Raw genomic sequence first — 20709 nt, 5'->3', positions numbered from 1 at the left:
AGCGCGAGCCCGCGGGGGTGGCTTTCGGGGCCGGCTTGGCGGGGGCGGAGCTCGAGCTTTTCGGGGAGGGATAAGCTGGCGAGATGTGGTAGCGAAGCGACTTTTAGTTAACAGTTAATCTTTTATGATTGTTGAGTTTTACTGGGGCCTCTCTTTTGCTATCATGGAAACGCTCCTGTAAGCGGGAGTAAAAAATGAATTGCGGAATTACCAGTCCTCCACCCGCAACTGCTCTCGCCTGGGAAGGAGGGGGCTGGGGCAACGTGCTCCACGCCTCTCACCCCGTTGGGGCGCGCGCCTGGGGGCGGGGCGAGGCGGGGCACGCCTGGCGGGAGTTCGCGTCTCCCTCGGCTAGCGCGCCTCTAGGCCAGGGGCGGGTCTGCGGTGAAAACGTGGGAAAGGCGTGAGTTGTTGGCGGGCCGGGTGGGGCGCCGCGTCTTTGGCGTCTGTTATTATCTGCGGAGGCATCTTAAATTTCCTGAGCGGGTACGAAAAAGCGAAGCTAAATGAAAAGTGCCATGAAGAGAGAACCGACGCGGCCTGGTGTAGCCGGGAGTTCTGTCCTAGCTGCGGCGAGCGGGGATGAGCAGTTGGGGCGGGGTTGCCCTGCTCCCGCTGTTTTCACGGCGCGGCCCTGAAGCCGTTTGCTTCACTTTGGAGAAGTGAATTTTCCGGCGCGGTCGGTGAGGCGCGGGCTGGTGTTTCCAGCGCCCCCCACCCCCGAACTCCGCCCCGCGGCGGTCCCGGGGCTGGAGCCTGCTGCCCCGCGGGCCTCGACGCGTTGCTGTGGCGGTAACCATGGGGACCCTGGGCTGTCTGGCGCTCCACACAGGCACGTTGGCTCAGATTCACGCCACGACTGCAAAAATAACTCGGAAATGCTGAACTATAGCGCCTTGTTTTGGTTTGAGTTTTAGGGGACCCGGACTCTAGCAGTAGCTGAGAACATACAATCCTTTTTAGTCTGAGCGCTGAGTTAAAATGAGGGGTGTTGGTGGTTCTGAGAAGAAGGTGGTTCCTGATATGGTATTAAAAACCAGAGCCCTAACTGAGTTAACTTTAAGCACTGGACAGTGATTTTTAGAAGACACTGGTAACTGGCATGTATAGATCACCTCTGCAGGGGCTTATTGACAGACTTCGCTTCTCTGTATTCTCAAGTTACTTGATTGTAAAAAGCGCAGCCATCCTCTCGAGAAGTACTGTGAATATTTTGTCCTTCCAGATAGAAGAATTCAAACAAAATTAAAAAGAAAAACTTGACAATAAGTATATTCAACATAGAAGTGAATTTTAAATAATACTATATTACAGACAATTTGGAAGATTTAGGTTTCAGAGTCTTATATAAAGTGATTAAGAAATTTGGCTGCTACAGCTAAAGACTTTCTGCCACCTTTGCAGTAATTTTATTGAACTTGCCTTCAAGCATCCTAAAACTCCATACAATGTGAAGTTATGATCACAACATCAAACGAGGATTTCCTGAGAAAGCGTTTGGTGTGATTACTCTGGAAATGTCAACACTGCTGCTGCTGCTACTATTGCTGAATTGTAAACTAGGCAAGTCATTACTAAATTACAAATTTCCTAATTCCCTAATACCTTCTTACCTGTCCTGTAGATGTATTTGATTAATACCAGATAATTTATGTGGAAATGCTTTAAAACAATAAAAGCACTACATGCATTTTAATATTTATAGTTGAAATGAATGATTCCATAAGCATTCTTGACAATAAACTGATTAAGCAGAGAGAATAGGAGCTTAGTTAGAGACTATTTAGGTGACTAGTAACAGGATTTAACAAGTACTGCTTCTGTGTATGAAAAAGATTTTAGAGTTTTTAATCAGTCTCCAAATCCTTGGAGTTCTAAGGCATCATCTGAAGAATGGATGTAGAAAGGGTTACTAGTCTATACAAGTTGAATTTTGAAAAATAGTTGCTTTGTCCCTACATATGTTGTATTTGTTTAAAAGCCCTGATACTTCCAGTTTTCTAGACTTTTATCAAGTGTTTAAAAATTTAATACATTTTAAAGTATATTTTTAAAAAGACTTATAGCTAAGTACTATATTAGGGTTTGGAGAAAGATCAATAAGTGAATGTTAAAGTACATTACCCACCTGTCCTATAAATTACAGGATGCTTTGGGCTAATAGATTATAAACTAACATCCAGAGCTCTTCCCCATAAGTTTAAATAATGGCAAATGAGGTAATTTCCAGTGTATCATAAAATGTTATTTTACAGTAACACTCTTTTAAATGTGTACCACAGATACCCATCATCCAATTTTAAAAAGTGAACTAACATTTTGATAGTCTAAGTATTATATTGTATTGTTCTGTCCCTTTCAGTAGTGGTTTTCAGGGACTGTTGCCTCCCTCTCGGGACATTTGACTGTATCTGGACACATTTTTGGTGTCCTAGCTAGGAATAGGGGCTACTGGGTATCTAGTGGGAGGAGGCCAGGGATACTGCAGAATATCCAGCATTGCACAAAGGAACCCTCAACAACAAAAATTAATCAGCCCCAAATAGTGCTATGCCTCTGAGAAACGCAGACCTATAGAATTCTACTCTTATGTAGTATGGTTTTAAGCATCAAAGTCTTGCTGGTTATCATTTTTCACTGCAGCCAAAAAAAAAAAAAAGTGCGTATTAATTATTTACTGCATATCTTGTGGTCATAATGTTCTAAATGTTAAGTCAGTCCAGGGAAATTTTTTTTTATCATTATAACTATTAATATACAGCTAATCAACATATAAATATTATAATTTTGAATAATTATATAAAGTAATGCTTTGTTGAAATGTATTTCTTGGTGACATTGGGCTTTTTATCATTTAGCTGAAGTTTTCACGCATAAATATTGTTTATTGCTAGCATCTGACAGAGTTCAACATCAGTTGTTTTTCTTTTCATTTTCAGAGATGTAAAGGCCAAAACATCTTGTTGAGAGGAATAAAAAGAATATAGCAGTATCGTTCAATTCCTTTTATTCCTATTGAGTTATATGCCAAAAATTATGGCATATCATGATTCCAGTGGCCTCTCAGAATATTCTCAATGATGTATCAGTTAGGTTCTTTAGTTTGATTTAGAATGAAAGCATTAGGATGCCAACTTGGAAAATGATACTTTACCTAGTTATTCATTTTCTCAGTATTGACTTTTAAGTGCCCTGGGCAGTTATGTCCTGGAACAATGCACTGTAGTGAGATTCAGGTTAGATAAGAGGTGTTTGTTTTGTAAAGGCCAAAAGGGTAATTCTCTGTGTACTTAAGTGATTGTTTATTAGTAGTTATTTGATGGGTGGATGAGTAAACAAGTGAAGGAACACTTTAGAACTAAGTATTATTGTAAAAATCCAAGCCAGAAATAATGGTTGATAGCGAGGAGGTTGGTGGGAATATTCTGAAGACAGACCTAACATGATTTAATCAAGGAGATGAGTAAAGGAGATGTAAGGGAAGGAGAAGCATCAGCTATCACTGTGTGGTTTTATCCTAAACTACCCAAAGATTTACTCTTTGCTAGGTAGGGGATACTGAGAAAAAAATAATGAGGCAGCTAGAAATAGACTTCCTCCTGTCCATTTTCTTCAGTGCCAGTTTTGTGTTTCTAAGCTTAAGGTAGTTTTGAAACCAGTAACTATCCATCAAAATGTAAATTATAATATATATTACTCTCAGTCCAATTAAGACATCCCACAAAATGATGGAATCTTTTCCTTTGTTTCTAACTCCATTAAATTTTAGGCAAACACTTGACAATGTTAATTGTAACTCTTCACTAAGTAATGTTAATAATCTGATTTGTGTATACTAGATTATCTTGAGGACACTTTTTGTAGTTGAAAGCTGGTCAGTATTTTATTTTTATTTATTTATTTTAAACACATTTTATTTTATTTTAACTCAACAACTCTACACAGGTATTTTTTTAGGATTGGTTCAATATCAAACAGTTGGCTTTGTTGGGTGTATAAAACTCATAAATACCCAAATTATTATTTTGTTTGATAATTGAGTTACATAGTTTTCTGACTTGTGCAGAACAGTACAACTTAGCTCAAATGCAACTGCAACCTGTAATTCATGATTTATATTTAATTCAAATTAACATGCTGTGTTATTGGCTAGGCTAACCCAGAGGCACATTTTTCTCTTAGTAAATTTTAATACTTAAGAGATTTTTTTTTCCCCAGTTTGTTTCAGCAAAGAAAATAATTCATGCAAAAACGGAAAAATTAGCACCATTTCAACGACAGGTTACTTGTGTACCCAGTTGTTAAGATCTTTTGAAAAGTTAATCCAAAATGTGTGACCTGTGTAAATTAACATTATTATTACCTATTTTATGGGTTGGCATACATACTGAAAGTGCCCCTTACTCAGTTTTACCTAAGTTCAAGATTTGAGGGTTCTCAGAGTCCAGTGGATAAAACATACATACTTACCTCCTTTATTACATGTCTGTGATAAATGTTGAAGTATAAGCAAATACTGAAGGATCATAAACAAGTTAGAAATGCCTGTAGTTACCAGCATTATATTTGCATTGATTGCTGTCCAGAGAGGAAGTTGTGTGCACTAGAGTAATTTTGCTTCTTTCTCCTTTGACAGCCTGTTTTCTTCTTAAGTCTTACAACCTATGTCTCTTGACTCTCCCAAGTCTGCGGGCCTGTGCAGATGATGTTCCTGTTACCTCTGGCAGATGATGACAGCTGCAGCCCACTGCTCTGTATAAGCAAGCATGTCAGAAAGCTTAGAGAACCTCAGCTGCCCTTTAAAGAACAAAAGCATCCTCTTGAGTAGCTAAAGCTTGGACTTCTAAGTAAGGTATCTTTACCAAGATCCCTTTATGGAAACCACATGTAAAAGACCTGCCATAGTCTTTAGTCTTATGGCTATGCCATTTGTAAAGATGAGCCATAGCTGAAGAAGGCCATTTATGTTTTGTTCTTGGGTAGCAAACATAACATGTATTTAGTGATTTAGTGTTAAAAATTATATTGTTTAGATGTTTTTTGTTTGTTTGTTTTTTTTTTTTTTCCCTTACCAAAAGGCTTATAAACCCTGTAGGTAAATAATTAAGAATTCTCAGTTTGGGGAACTAAAGATTCTGGCCACCAGTTCTAACATGTAGGATATGTATGTGTGTATGTGTGGGTGGAGGGGTGGTTCCCCACATCAACAAGCAATTCTCTCTACACTGGCCGGGTATTCAACAATGTAACTCAATTCTGACATTATCTACCTGAGGATAGTATCAGATTCCACAGGTTAAAGGCTTAGTCCCCTAAAACTGCCCTCTGTTTTTGACACTGGTTGCAATTCCCGGTGGTTACTTGTTCTTCAAATAACCAGCTATAAATCAGAAGTTCCCATGAACAAAGAAGTTCTTTGGGTTACAGTTAAGGTTACAGGTTAAGGACTCAGTCCTACAAGACTGTCTCTGTTCCCACTTCAGATGCCAGTAACAAGTCCAGGTTATCATCTATGCTTTCTTACATACTCCCTCTTCAGGTTTGATTAATTTGTTAGAATGGCTCACAGAACTCAGAGAAGCATTTTATTCACTAGGTTACTGATTTACAATAGAAATATATAACTCAGGAACAGTCAGATAGAAGAGAGGCATTGGGCAAGTTATGGGGAAAGGTCTAGAGTTTCCATGCCCTCCCCACATGTGCCACTCTCCCTTGACCATGTGTTCACTAACCTGGAAATTCTCTGAACATCTTTTCAGGTTTTATAGAAGCTGCATTATATAGGTATGATTGATTAAAATCATTGGCCATTGGTGACTGATTCAGCCTCCATTCCCTATCCTTTCCATCTTCTCTCTTTCTTCAAGGGATGGGACTAAAAGTTTCAACCCTCTATTCCTGGATTCCTGGTTGGTTCCCTTGGCAACCAGCCTCCATCCTTCTGTGCTTTTCAAAAGTCATCCATTAACATAAACCCAGTTGTGGTGGAAAGAGGCTTGTTATGAATAACAAGACATTCATTTTTATCTTTATGTCTTTGAAGTGCTTTCAGGAACTGAGGACAAAAGACAAAATATTATAACGAAAGATGCTTTCATTGTTCTTGTGTTCAAAAATTCCAAGGTTTGGGGATCTGTGAACCAGTAAGCATTGGTGAAGACCAAATATACATGTATTATAAATCACGGTATCACAGGAACTAATTGTAGAGTTGTCCTGTCATCCAGTGTAAACTAATTACAGAGTGTGGTCCATTGAAGTATGAGATCACAACAGATTTACCATCTTCAAAATATTACTGATTCACTCGGCTGTTGCTTAGATGGACCATCTACTACTTTCTTTTTTTAAAGGTCTTTTTTTTTTTTTTTTAAGATTTTTAAAAAATTTATTTATTTGTGAGAGAGAGTGAAAGAGAGAGCATGAGAGGGAGGAGGGTCAGAGGGAGAAACAGACTCCTACTGAGCAGAGAGCTTATGTGGGGCCCGATCCCAGTCTGGGATCATGGCCTGAGTCAAAGGCAGACACCTGACTGACTGAGCCACCTAAGTGCCCTCATCTGCTACTTTCTATCATTGTGCTACCATGTACTTACTGTAGAAAGTAGACTGCTATATGGGCTTTTTCCTTTTTTTTCCTCGCTGAGGAAATAGTAAAGCTTTAGTAAAGTTATTTTTTTTAAGAAGCCAGGAATTAAGAATTGAAATCACAGAACTAATACATGTCTTTATTATAAGTAAGTTTCCTTGAAGATTTGCTAGATACTTAGAAAGTAGAACTTGAATATTTATGGATAAATAAAAAATATTGTGTGCTAATCTAATTAGAAGGTAACAAGACCATTATTAGAACTTGTTGACAGACTGAAAATAGCAACTTAGTAGATTAAAATGGAATTTCATGATAATTTGTATTTTTATAGATGTTATATCATTTTAAGGTAAAGTAGCATCTAATTGCAGTTACGAGTTTGCATACTCAGGAGTAAATACAGTAATTGAAGTTCTAGAACTTATATAAAAGCAAGCTTTAAACTCTATATAAGGGTAGGTTTTTAATTTTGTTACTAGGTTTTGATTCCGAAGTCTTCAAGACACAAATACTTAGTTTTGAACTGTATGTAATGAAAAACAATCGAAAAAAAGTTATGTAATCTCCAATATCAGGAAAGAAAGAAAAGAAAGTTATTGTTAAAGTCTCAAATTGTTAAAATCTCAAATAGTAAATAGTTAAAACTTTACTATAAAAATCATTGAATTATAACATGTCTGTTTATTCATTTTTTGGAATATATGTTTCTACCAAAATGACTACCAATGAATTACATTTCATACATTGTTTTTCTGTTGAAGCTGGAAATAACTGCAAAGGAAATTTCAGGGAAAATATTTTAAGAATTTTATTTTAAAAATTACTTTCCAATTCCATAGATCTTTTTAAAAGCCATATTTAAAGAGAAATATTTTTCTAATAAAAGATTAGCCTGTCTATTTTATATCTGTGGCTTGTATATAGAAATAAAGTATTTTTGTTTATTGTCTTTATAGTGGCAACAATTCTGATAGTTTGTAGATTCTTTGGATTTTTACACATACCAATTATATGAATTACAGTAGCATCATTTACAAAATAATTTTTAGGAATAAATCTAAAGAAAATAAGATGGACAATAACTCTGTACTGAAAATTACAAATCATTATTGAGAGACCAAAAAAATCTAAATAAAAGGAGATGGTGATATACCATGTTCAAGGACTAGTAGATTTAATATTATAAAGATGTCATATGTAAAGATGTTAATTTATAATTCAACATAACCCTCATCAAAATTCCAACAGGTTTTTTTTGTTTTTTTTTTTTAAGATTTTATTTATTTATTTGACAGAGAGAGATCACAAGTAGGCAGAGAGGCAGGCAGAGAGAGAGAGGAGGAAGCAGGCTCCCCGCTGGGCAGAGAGCCTGATGCGGGACTCGATCCCAGGACCCTGAGATCATGACCTGAGCCGAAGGCAGCGGCTTAACCCACTGAGCCACCCAGGCGCCCCTCCAACAGGTTTTTAAAATTAAATTGACAAGCTGAAAACTCACACAGATACAAAGAACCAGGAATAACTAAGTTATTCTTAGTGAACAAAAAGCTGGAGGACCGGGCGCCTCCATGGCTCAGATGGTTAAGCATCTGCCTTCAGCTCAGGTCATGATCCCAGGGTCCTGGGACCAAATCCCACATCCAGGCTCCCTGCTCAGCAGGGAATCTACTCCCTCTCCCCTTGCTCCCCCTGCTTGTGCTCTCACACTCTTTGTCAAATAAATAAATAAAAATAAAATCTTAAAAAAAAAAAAAAAAAGCTGGAAGACTGCGTAAATACAAAGAGTAGAAACACATGCACAGGTGGTCAGCTGATTTATGACAATCTTGACCGGTGTTTTCACATGCCAAATACCAAAATCAGTTCTAAAGTAAAAATTGAATGTGAATGATAAAATACTAAAGTTTGTAAAGGAAACAGGAGAACATCTGCTTAATCTTTGGTAGGCTGTGATTCAGGAAATCCCTGAGACTGCCCCCAGGTTCAACAATTTACTAGAACAACAGAACTCAGGAAAGCTGATAGACTCATGGTTACAATTCACCATAGTGAAAGAATACAGATTAAAATCAGCCACAGGAATAGGTGCATAGGGCAGGGTGCAGGATAGACCAGGCACAGAGAGCTTTCAGTTGTTCTCTCCCAGTGGCATTGTGTGAACAATGCTTGCTTCTCCCAACAGTGATGTGTGGCAATGCACACAGAGTACTGTCAACCAAGGAAGCTCAACCAAATCTTGATGTCCAGGGTTTTTATTGGGGGTCAGTCACATAGTCATGGTTCTCTTCCCACATTGCTAATCTTAGTCTCCTGCTCTTCCAAAAGTCAGTGTGATATCATATGGGCCAAGGCTCCCACCATAAATCATATTGTTAAATATAGACTATTTGGCATGGTTTGAGGCCCCAAGTGAACAAAGACACTCTTTTGAGGCAGGACATTCCAGGGGCCTACAAGTTAACTTCCAGGAGCCAGGGATAAGGGCTGTATGTGTCTTTGGACAAGATTAATCTTTGGTACACTTGGGTAAAAGTTTTTAAACAGGAAATATCAAAAACTCTAGACATAAAGATAAAATGATAAATCGGTCTATATTAAGAACTTTTATTCATTCAGAGAATGATGAACTCAGAGTAGGAGAAAGTATCTCCAGTACATATATTTGACAAAGATGTATCTAGATTGTGTAAAGAACTTTTAGAAATCAGTAAGAAGAAACACCCCAATGACGGTAGGGGTTGGGGGACAGTAAGCGAAAGACTTAAGAGGGAACTTTTGAAAATATAAACCTCACCTTTATTAGTTACTAGGCTAACAAATTAAAGTCATAATATGACACCACTATGTACCTAGACAAAAATGAATAAAATGAAAAAGATAGACAATACCAGACTTGATAAAAATGTGGAGCAGTCATACCTCTTACACAATGCTAGTGGGGAGGTCACTTGGTCCTTTGGAAAACTGTTTGGCAGTATCTACTAAGAGTGAACATATGCATACCCTATGACCTAACAGTTTTATTTCTAAGTGTATACGCAAGGGAAAACTCACGCATTCATTCACCAACAGACATACACTAGAGTATTCATTGCAACACTATAACAGAAAAAAACTAAAGAATATTCAAACGTCCATTAACAAAGAATAGATAAGTTGTGGTATATTCACATGGTAGAATATAATATAGCATTGAGAATTAACAATCTACAGCTATGCAAAATGATGTGGATGAATTTCACAAAATATTGAAGAAAAACCAGACAAGGCAGTGCATTCTGTATTATTGCACTTACATAAAATAGAAAATCAGAAATTAGGAATCAGTTTATTAGTTATTTTTAAGCAATACAAAAGGCATATAATGACTGGAAGGTGCACAAGAAAGTTTCCAACAACAACTGTTCCAAGAAAAAAACAGTAATATATATGGCAATGCAAATCCAAGGAGAAAGACACTTTTTCAAGGAAGCCAAAAAGTGTGCAGAAACCTGATACCTAGATACATTTCAATTTACAAAACAAAATGCTTAGCTTCTCTAAGGTATTTACATTCAAGATACCTGAAGTTTTCCCAGGAATAAGTAGGTATTTGATTTGCATTTGCTTTATAGATGATTCTTAAAGAGACAAAGGTAAGTAACTTCTTAAGAGGCGGACATAACTTTTAAAAGATTTTTTATGGTGGGGATGCCTGGGTGGCTCAGTGGGTTAAACCTCTGCCTTCAGCTTAGGTCATGATCTCAGGATTCTGGGATGGAGTCCCGCATTGGGCTCTCTGCTCAGCAGGGAGTCTGCCTCCCTCTCTCTCTCTGCCTGCCTCTGCCTCCTTGTGCGTGCTCTCTCTCTCTCTCTCTCTCTCTGTATCAAATAAATAAATAAAATATTTTTTTTTAAAAAAAGATTTTTTTATGGTCTGTACTCATCAAGGTTTCAAAAGCAATTTGCCACCTTTTTGCACAAATAGGGTATGATAAAATATTTTATTATTGCCCCTGGTTCCTGACACAAAGCTCCTAAAGTATTTGGAATTTCCTTAGAGATAAGTCAGGACTCCAGTAGCTTCAAAATTGGCGATGGTTACCGGAAAGACCAAACCATGATTAAAAGCTGGGAACTTTCAGTCTGACTTCTAAATCCCAGAAAGGGGTCAGGGACTGGGGGTTGAATTAATCACCAAGAATAATTTAATCATCCATGTCTATGTAATAATATCTCCACAAAAAACCCTAATTGATGGGGTTTGGAGTTTCCCAGTTGAATTCATCAAGGTGCTGAGTGGGTAGTGCACTCAGGGAGGGGTGGAAGCTCCACATCATAAGCCACCCCTCTACCTTGCCCTATGCATCTCTTCCATTTGACTCTTCCTGAGTTGTGTCTTATATTAAACCAGTAATCACAAGTAAAATGCTTCCCAGAGTTCTGCAAGTTGTTCTAGTGAGCTATTAAACCAACAGAGGCAGTCAGAGGAATTCATGAATACTTGGTGTGCTGAGCAGAAATGTAGGTACCCTTGGCACTCTATGTCCCTAGCTTCTCAAATGGTCTTGAGGGACTAAGCTCTGACATTTGAGGAGCCTGATGCTAACTCCTAAGAGTTGCTGCCAGAATTGAACTGAATTGAATTGTTAGACACCTAGTTGGTATCAGAATTTATTGATGTGAAATAAAAAACTCTAAAAAAATATCTCTTTTCACAATGACAGTTGTTATCATCTGAATTGTGACCCCTCCCCCGTTTCCCCAATTCCTATGTTGAAATCCTTACCCCTAGCATTACAAAATGACCGTATTTGGAGATGACATGTTCTTTATAGACATGAATAAGCTAAAATGAGACCTTTAGCTTGGATCCTAATCCAATCTGACTGGTGTCCTCATAAAAAGAGGAAATTTGGGTGTATAAGCAGACACTAGAGGTGTGTACAAATGGAGAAAAGACGGGAAGAAGGAGCAAATGTGCAGCCATCTCCAAGCCAAGGAAAAAGGCCTCAGAGGAAATCAACACTGCTGGCACATTAATCTTAGACTTTTCGCCTTCAGAACTTTATGAAAATAAATTTCTACTATTTAAGCCACTTAGTCTGTGGTATTTTGTTATGGAAGCTCTAGCAAACTAACACAATTTATTTTTCTCTGATTTTATATGCTTATTTTAGATCAGATTCACTTCCTCTGATTTTATGTGCTTGTTTCAGACCAGGGGTTTTAGCCTGGAAATTTAGGAGTGCATTAACTAATATCCCTAGCTCACACTATCCCAACCTAAGGATTTGAATCATAATTTTCATACTTAAAAACAATACATGAATCATACATTCAGCAGTATCAAGATCAAGTAGAGGAATATCTCAAAGCACAGAACAAAAACATAAACAGTCGGAAAGTATAAAAGATCAGAGAACAGAAGGACACATACAGAAGATTCAATAGTGAATAACACAGAGTTCCAAAAGAAGGAAGAATAAAAGATGGGATAATATCAATAATTAAACATTTTATAGAAAAAAACTTGTCTTGAATTGGGGAAGGATATTTGTTTACAGAATAAAAGAGCTCAGGCAGGATTGATGAAGAAAAACACTGTTGTGGAAAATAAGACCATAGGCTCACAATGTAATTTACTAAGAATGATAAGGCAGAAAAGGAGGGGAGTTCCCATCAGCTATTGCAAAGTAATCATAACTGATTTCTTAATACATTAAAACTATCATGGTTTGCTTCTACACAATAGTGCAATCAAATTCTAGTTCCAAGATTTACATTATAGTCAACAGGGAAGACAAGACTAACTTGACCATTAATGAGAAAGGAAATATCAGCAGTCACAAATCAGCAAACAAAACAGTTACCTGAAAGAGGTGCCAGTATCATACAGTGAAAATGTGTCATGGAAACTATTATTAATATCTGAAGGACCCAACATTTTGTTGAGATTTTAACTTCTTCCACATACTGACTTGATGCTACCTGGTTATAGACCTGTTAGAAATAATCTATTTTAATTTCTGAATCCAGAGGATAAAGATTAGCTAAGTAAAATTAGCTAATGGAGGAAGACTAATTATGAAAGAAAAAAGAATCAGATAGGAGCCAACTCTTAAAGTATTAGAAAGTTTAGCATAATTTATATTTAGAGAAAGGACTAAATATATATTTAGAGAAAGGACTAAATATCATATCATAGAGATATGATCCATCGACTATAATGCAATCAAGATAACATTTATCAGTGTCAAAGAAAGTTGTTTGTAAATATGTGCTAGAATATATCACTCAGCATAAAAACTGAGGAAATAGTATAGGAAAGACTGTAATCAAACAACAACAAAAAACCCCAAACCCCCCCCAAAAACCCACCTCAATACATGAGAAGATAGAGTAAATGAAAGAATGATGAGCTCTGACACATCTGTTATCTAAGGAGATACGTAAACAGATGTAGAGTGACTGAATATGTGTAATATAAATACTAACTGGTACTTCTTGAAGTATAAGTGGCATACTGAATAAGAATCTTGATAATAGACTCTAAAGGCAATTAAAATAGATCAACAAATTCTATGAACGTGTGGGTGGGGAGAGGAGAAGTGAAAGTGTTCTAAAGGGCTCATCCAGAGAAGGAACGGAGCACCAAGCAAACAGAAATAGGTGAAATCTTATTTGCATATAACCCTTATTTTTGTATGGATTTCACTTTGAATGTATGAAAATATAATCACCAGTTGTATGAAAAAGTGCAATAGAATTTCATAATTACAAAGAGGAAAAGATAAGAGTAATGATCAAACAGGAAAACTATGTAAGGGAAATAATTAAAATAAGGACACATTTAAAAAAATGCAAACAAATAGGGTAAAAAAAATAAAACATAATGTTTAATTTTCCCAATGTATAAAACAGCTTTTCAGATTGGCTTGAAAAAAACAAAACCTATCAATATACCCCTTAAGAAAAAGTGTTTAAACAAAGTAGTGAAGAAATGTTGAAAATTAAAAAATGGCATAAGAGATAAGCGATTGCATACAGAAAAATTGAGGAAAAAAGCATTAATAGCAGATAAAGTGAATTCAGGTTAAAAGTTCTAAATAAGATAAAGACTATGCGATGAAAAAGGCACAGTTTACAAAGAGCATATAACACTTATAAGCCAGTTGTTAAGGTATTACCAGCTTCAAATTTACTGTTCAATATTTTGCTTTGTAATTCTGGAATTAGAACTCTGTAAAGCATTTCTGATTTGTCAGTTTGCTCCCTGTTGAGCTCTGGCAATAAGGGGCAATAAAGGGTTATCAAAAGATAGAAGATGAAAGAAACTGTTCTTTTTCTTACCATTTGTATCTTGTTCCTATTAGCATCACCCTAATACATCTTTACTCTGCAGTAACATTTCCTTATGGTAGCAGCAGCTGACTCTGCAGTTTTCTGAACACCATGTTTATTGTGCCACTTCAGGTAAACCAACATTAATGGTCTTCCAGCTTTTTTTAGGGTTAAACCCCAATCCCAGGAGTCCACTCATCTTAGCTCAGAAATGCCAGCATCAACCAACAATACATCCTTCTTTGGCATCTCTGCTCTGGATATTGTCATTGCTTCTGCAGTTTCTAGCTCTGTGTTATTCAAGGGTTCTTGTCACACCTTTTGGTTCTTTAATACCTAATTAACTTTTAGATTTTTTATATGAATTATCTCATTTAAATAACTATAAGAGGGCACATGGGTAGCTCAGTCATTAAGCATCTGCCTTTGGTTCAGGTCAAGATCACAGAGTCCTGGGATTGAGCCCTCCATTGGGCTCCCTGCTGGTGGGGGCTCCCTGCCATGTGGGAAGTCTGCATCTCCCTCTCCCACTCCCCCTGCTTGTGTTCTCTCTCTCTCTCTCTCTCTCTGTGTGTGTGTGTGTGAAATAAATAAATAAATAAATAAATAAATAAAATCTTTTTTAAAAATTAAAAAAAAAATAATGGTTTTGAGAAGGTGGTCAGGGAGTTGGTACCATAGATGTGAGATTTTTAAAATTCGCACATAAAACAGATATTACAATTACAATGTCATATTATAAAGTCAGCAACGATAATATTTATAAACAAGACAACAGTATATCCTTACAAGCTTCAAAATAGAAGCAGGTGGAGAAAAGCCATCAGTAGACATGAGACCTATATCTTCTGGGTGTCTATGCAGGGAAAAGCAGAGAGAAGTAATGGGGTATTTGATGGACCTGAGGACAGAAGAGCCCCACGTAAACTAAAAAGTATTCACTGGAAATCATGGCAATTCAATTTGGGAACAGTAACTAAAACTGGAAGAGATTTAGCATATTTCAATAACCAGTAAGTCTTAAGAACTTGCTAATTCCCTTAACTTCTCATAGGGCTTCCTCCAAGTACAAGGCTTCATACTGAAGAGAAATTGCTGTGATAAAACAAAATTGTTCAGATTAGAAACAACTGAAATAAAGGAAAAAGAAGGTCTAGATAAAAGAGAAAAGGAAGCAGCTAGAAACTGCCCCAACCAAGCCATTACTAATACATGAAAACAACACAAAAAAGGATCTCATAACTAGTTAGAAAAGCTATCTGAACTAAATCTAAGAAATCATGAAAATTAAATTTATATAAAAGTAAGAATAGAAAATAAAAATAGAAAACTTTTTTTTAAGATTTTATTTATTTATTTGACAGAGAGAGAGATCACAAGTAGGCAGAGACACAGGCAGAGAGACAGAGGGAAGCAGGCTCCCTGCTGAGCAGAGAGCCTGATGTGATGCAGGGCTGGATCCCAGGACCCTGAGATCATGACCTGAGCCTAAGGCAGAGGCTTAACCCGCTGAACCACCCAGGTGCCCCATGATATAGAAAATTTTTGAAGTCAAATACTAGGCAAGTATCTATAAGAAAACACAATAATAGAATAGCCCTGCAGGCAAAGAAAACACACTAGAAAGACATACTGAACATAACTGCAAATTGAAACATACCATTTCAAAATGAGTTAAAAATACTAGAAAAAGTTAGAAGGTATGTAAAAACAAGAATCAGAACTAGAAAAACTCAAATTAACTGATATAACTCAAAAAATAAAAATCTATTTGAGAATTGATGAATAAACTAGAGAAAGCATATACTCAAATACAACAAATAATATCTTATTAGAAAGAGTAGATTAAAAGAAAGACTTAAAATAACAAAAATGAGATAAAAAGGATTTGAGAGAAAATGACAAATATTGGAGAGATAAAAAGATTTGACATATGGAAATGGTAATAGAATAGAATAGAAATTTAGGTAATAGAACAAATATAAAAAACTTGCTGAGGGGTGCCTGGGTAGCTCAGTTGTTGAGCATCTGCCTTTGGCCCAGGTCGTGATCCTGGGGTCCTTGGGATCAAGCCCCACATCAGGCTCCCGGCTCAGCAGGAGACATGCTTCTCCCTCTCCCACTCCCTCTGCTTGTGTTCCCTCTCTCGATCTCTCTCTCTCTGTCAAATAAATAAATAAAATCTTGGGAAAAAAAAGAAAAACTTGCTGGAAGTATTATTATAAAATAGGTGTTAAAAGAGCATACTGTTAACTGAAAATATCAACCCAGAACAACCAAGACCAAGACATATTCTAATAAAATGGACTTAAAAGAAACAGAAAAAAATCCTTTGGGAATCTAGGGAAAAGAGCATATATTTAGTAAGGGCATCAAAATGATATTACCATGAGATTATTTTTTAGCATCAATACTTTAAGCCAAAAAAATAGAGTAACACATTTAAAATACTTAAATGTAACAAGGCATAAATAGGATAAAGCAAATGAGTAATAATGATATATTCTATATCTATTATTTTGTGTGGCCTTGAGAACCAGGATTCTCAGTGCAGAAGAAACAAAGTACAGATGTAAAATTAAAAAGGTTATATAAAAAACATGTAGTTTTGAATTTGTAAAATCCTAGAAAAAAAAATTACCAACCAATAGCAAATAGTGGCCCTAGTTTCCAGACTGTTGTTTGGACATACCTTTTTTTATTTGTTTGTTTGTTTGTTTGTTTAAAGGAAACCATGGCTGCTTCAAGAAATTACTTATGATGAAATTAGTAGACACATTCTTTAAAATATAAATATTTTGAAAGATTTATAGGAAAACATGAAAATGAGAGGAATGGAAGATATGAAAAAACCCTAAAATGAAATATTTATATCTAAAAAATATATCCAAATGAAGAAAAACAAAAAACAAAAGCAATAAATGAGCTGACTGTACACTAAAATAAAAGATAAATGAACTGAAGATGCAGCAAACAACAACAAACTTTGAAGCTAAAGGACAAAGAGCAAAAGGGCTGACAGTAAATGAATACATTGATTCTTGTAACTGTATGGCAATATCAAGTATCAAGTAATCTAAAATAAGTATAGATGGTATCCTAGAAGAGGGGGGGTGGAAAATTTTTTAATGAAATAACAGTCAAATATTTTTCAGATTTGAAGAAAATTGTCTATGCACAACAGCCCAAAGTCTAGTGAGTCCCTAGCAGAGTGAACATCAAGAAAATCATACCAACACATGGAAATTATTGAAAGTTAATGACAAAAAAAAAAAATTAAATGAGCCAAAGACAAAAAAGGCATTTTACATATAGTGCAGTTAATAAAATAAGAGTTGACATTGACTTTTCATTAGAAACAATATAAGCTGGAGAGCAATGGAAAAACATCTTCAAAGTACTGAAAGAAAGACCTATAACCAGATTCTATATCTAGTTAAAATATCCTTCAAAAATGAAGGCAAAGTAAAGACATTTTCAGACAAACTAAGAAAATGTATCACAAACCAACACTATAAGAAATGATGAAGTTATTTTAGACTTAATAAAAATAATGCCAGATGGAAATGTGGACCTACACAGATGTTCTAACAACCCAATTAAAAGCAGAGATTTTCTGGTTAGGTAAAAAAGCAAGGCAAACTTTATGGTGTGCACAATAATCACTTTGAATATGAAGACAGTCGTAGGTCTGTAGTCGTAAAAGAAAGCTAACATGGCTATACTGATATCAGAAAAATAAACTTCTGGTGAAATGGTATTACCAAAGTAAAGAATGGCATCAAATTAATGGATCAATTTATCAAAAGGGATACAAGTCTTGAATGTATATTCACCTAACAAACTGAGTTTCAAAATGCATGAAACCAAAACTATGAGAACTGAAAGGAAGATTACATTAATCTATAATTATGGTTGAATATTTCAACACTGTTTAGTAACTGATAAAAGAAGTTGACAGCAAATCACTAAGTTTATAGAAGATACAAACAACAATATCCATTCTGCTTAACCTAATCGAAATATAGAAAACTACATCCAGCAAAAAATACATGTTCCTTTTGAGTGCACAGAAAATACTCATCAAGATAGATTATATATTGAACCACAAAAACATTCCAATAAGTGTAAGGTAGTCAATATCATACAGCATTATTCTCTGACTATAATTAAAAGAAATATAAAAATAATTTAAAAATTATCTGTAAATAAATACCTAAATATTTGAGAATTAATTACACAGGTTTAAATGACCTATGATTCAATGAATAAATAACATGGTAATTTAGAAAATATGTTGAACTGAACCAAAATGATACGAAATTATTTTTTAATTATAATGAGAATACACATCAAAACTTGTAGAGTGCAAATAAAGTGATTCCTAGAAGGGAGTTTATAGCTTTAAGTGCTAATGTTTTAAAAAATAATAATAGTAAGAGAAAACATTTTAAAAATCAATGATTTATTTTAAAGAGCTGAAAAGTAAGGCCAATATAAGTAGAATGAATGAAATAAAGAATAGAATTTGAATTAAACAATAAATAGAAAAAAGTTCAGTGAACAAAGAGCTAGGTCTTTGAAAAGATCAATAAAACTGATAAACCTCTTTCTAGAATGATCAACAAAATAAAGGAAGATAAAAAATGTCAAATATAAGGGAATGAAAAAGGATAAACCTCTATGGAGCTTATATACATTAAAAGAATAATAACTACCTATTTTGTGAAAAAAAAAAAAAACCTGACTACTTAAAACTGATAAAATTGAAAATAATCTGAAAGATCAAATTAACAAAATTGGCACAGAAAAAAGATACATGTGAAAAACTCCTATTAAACATGAAATTTATTTTTAAAAACTCCCCACCTTTAAAACAAAAAAGTCATCAGTCCTACATGATAGGACTGGTAAATTTAAGAAAAGATTGAAAGAAAAGTAACACTAATCTTATATAACTTTGAGAAAACAGTGGGAATGAAATACTTCCAATACTTCATTTTAGGAGACCAACATTGTCCTAATACTTAAAACTGGGCAGAAAGGTTACAAGGAAATAAAATTACAGACCAATATCTCTTATGAAGGTAGGTGCAAAAATTCTTATCAAAATAATATAAATCTAATCTAGTAATACATAAAAATAATGTACCCTTACCAAGTAGTATTAATCCCAGATAAGCAAAATTGATTCAACTTTCAAAAAATACAGATATTTAACTTGAAATGGATCAGAGATCTGAAAGTAAAAGCTAAAACATTATGAAACTTCTAGAAGAAAGCCAAGTAGAAAATCATTACAAAACTGGGGTAGACAAAAATTTTTGAAATAAAACACCAAAAAGTCCCATCATAAAAGCAAAAAATAATAAGCTTATCACAATTAAAAACTCTTTAATTTTTTAAAATGTCTTTTATAAATTTTAATATATTCTTTAATAAAATAAGGAATTAAAGTGACTGGGGAACTGGTTACAAAAGTTATTGAGAGAGTGGGCATGTGGGATCTGAGATGTAATTTGTTGAATATGTAAATTTCAGGCATCCATGAGGAGATCATCCTGACTCTGTTGACATCCTGAAGTAATGCTCAATGCCAAGAAATCTCCTTGACCTTAAAAACCTATTTGGCAAGGTAAGACCATACTTCATCCCAAGGTAGAATGTGAAAGCAGCTATATACCTTAGGACTAACTTATAATCTATTATTCTTTTGCAAACATCACTTATTGTTTGATTCTGACCTTGCTACTCCTTTTCTTCTTTCCAGTTTCTTCTCAATCATCAGCTATTGATTAACAGTGCTCATCCAACTCATCCTTACTGAATTGTCTTTCTTTGCTTGGTGCTGTAGAAGTGCTGAAAGAGCCCATAGTAATAACTGCTTTTCTTCTGTGCTTCCCACTCAGGATTGTTTTATTATCCATTTCCTAGGTGTAAACCTGTATTATAGTGTGTTTTGTTATGACACAGTTGCAGTCTCCATTCCTTTCAGAGTGGTCTTAAGAAATGTTATTATTTTAGGTTTTGCAACAGTGTTTTTATTTTATTTTTTTGCCAGTTTTATTGAGATATAATTGATACATAACACTGTACAAATTTAAGATGTATTGCCTGATTCAACTTACATATTTGTGAAAAGATTACCACAGTAAATTTAAGTAATTTCCATCATCTCATATAGATAAAAAAAAAGGAAAAATAAAATGTTTTTTTCCTTGTGATGACAACTCTTTACTCTTTTAACAGACTTCAAACATACCATAGAGCAGTGTTAACTGTAGTCATTATGCATATTACATCTGTAGTACTATTTATCTTATAACTGAAAGTTTGCTCCTTTTGACCACCTTCATCCAATTCCACCCTCCACAACCCACTGTCTCTGGTAACCACAAATCTGATCTCTTTTTTCATGAGTTTGGAGGGTTTTTGTTTTTTGTTTGTTTTTTTTTTTTTTTGCTTGTTTCTTCAGATTCCACATATAAGTGAGATCATGTGATATTTGTCCTTTTTTAACTTATTTCACTTAGTATAATATCCTGAAGGTCCATCACTGTTTTCCCAAATGGCAGGATTTTGTTCTTTTTTTAAATGGCTGAATATTCCACTGAATGTGTATTATTTATGTATTATGTATGTATTACCACAACATCTTTATCCATTTATCCATGAATGGACACTTGGGTTGTTTCTGTGTCTTAGCTATTATAAATAATGCTACCATGAACATAGGAGTCCAGATTTTTTTGACAGTGTTTTCATTTCCTTCCAATATATTCCCAGATGTGG

General features: G+C 35.2%; 1 protein-coding gene across 1 annotated transcript in view; it reads left to right on the top strand.

The window, feature by feature from the left end:
• The first annotated feature begins 4640 nt into the window (after positions 1–4640).
• SLC9A9 (solute carrier family 9 member A9) overlaps positions 4641–20709 on the top strand; it is a 686028-nt gene continuing 669959 nt past the window's right edge. Inside the window, exons 1-2 of the mRNA XM_044251554.1 lie at positions 4641–4852; positions 19459–19552. The gene's annotated coding sequence lies outside the window, so the exon portion shown is untranslated. The remainder of the gene's footprint in view (positions 4853–19458; positions 19553–20709) is intronic.

Source organism: Neovison vison, chromosome 6, assembly GCF_020171115.1.
Source record: "Neovison vison isolate M4711 chromosome 6, ASM_NN_V1, whole genome shotgun sequence".
In the NCBI taxonomy this organism is placed as follows: domain Eukaryota; kingdom Metazoa; phylum Chordata; class Mammalia; order Carnivora; family Mustelidae; genus Neogale; species Neogale vison.
Note: the sequence above shows the minus strand (reverse complement) of the source record. Positions and strands in the feature narration are given on the sequence as shown.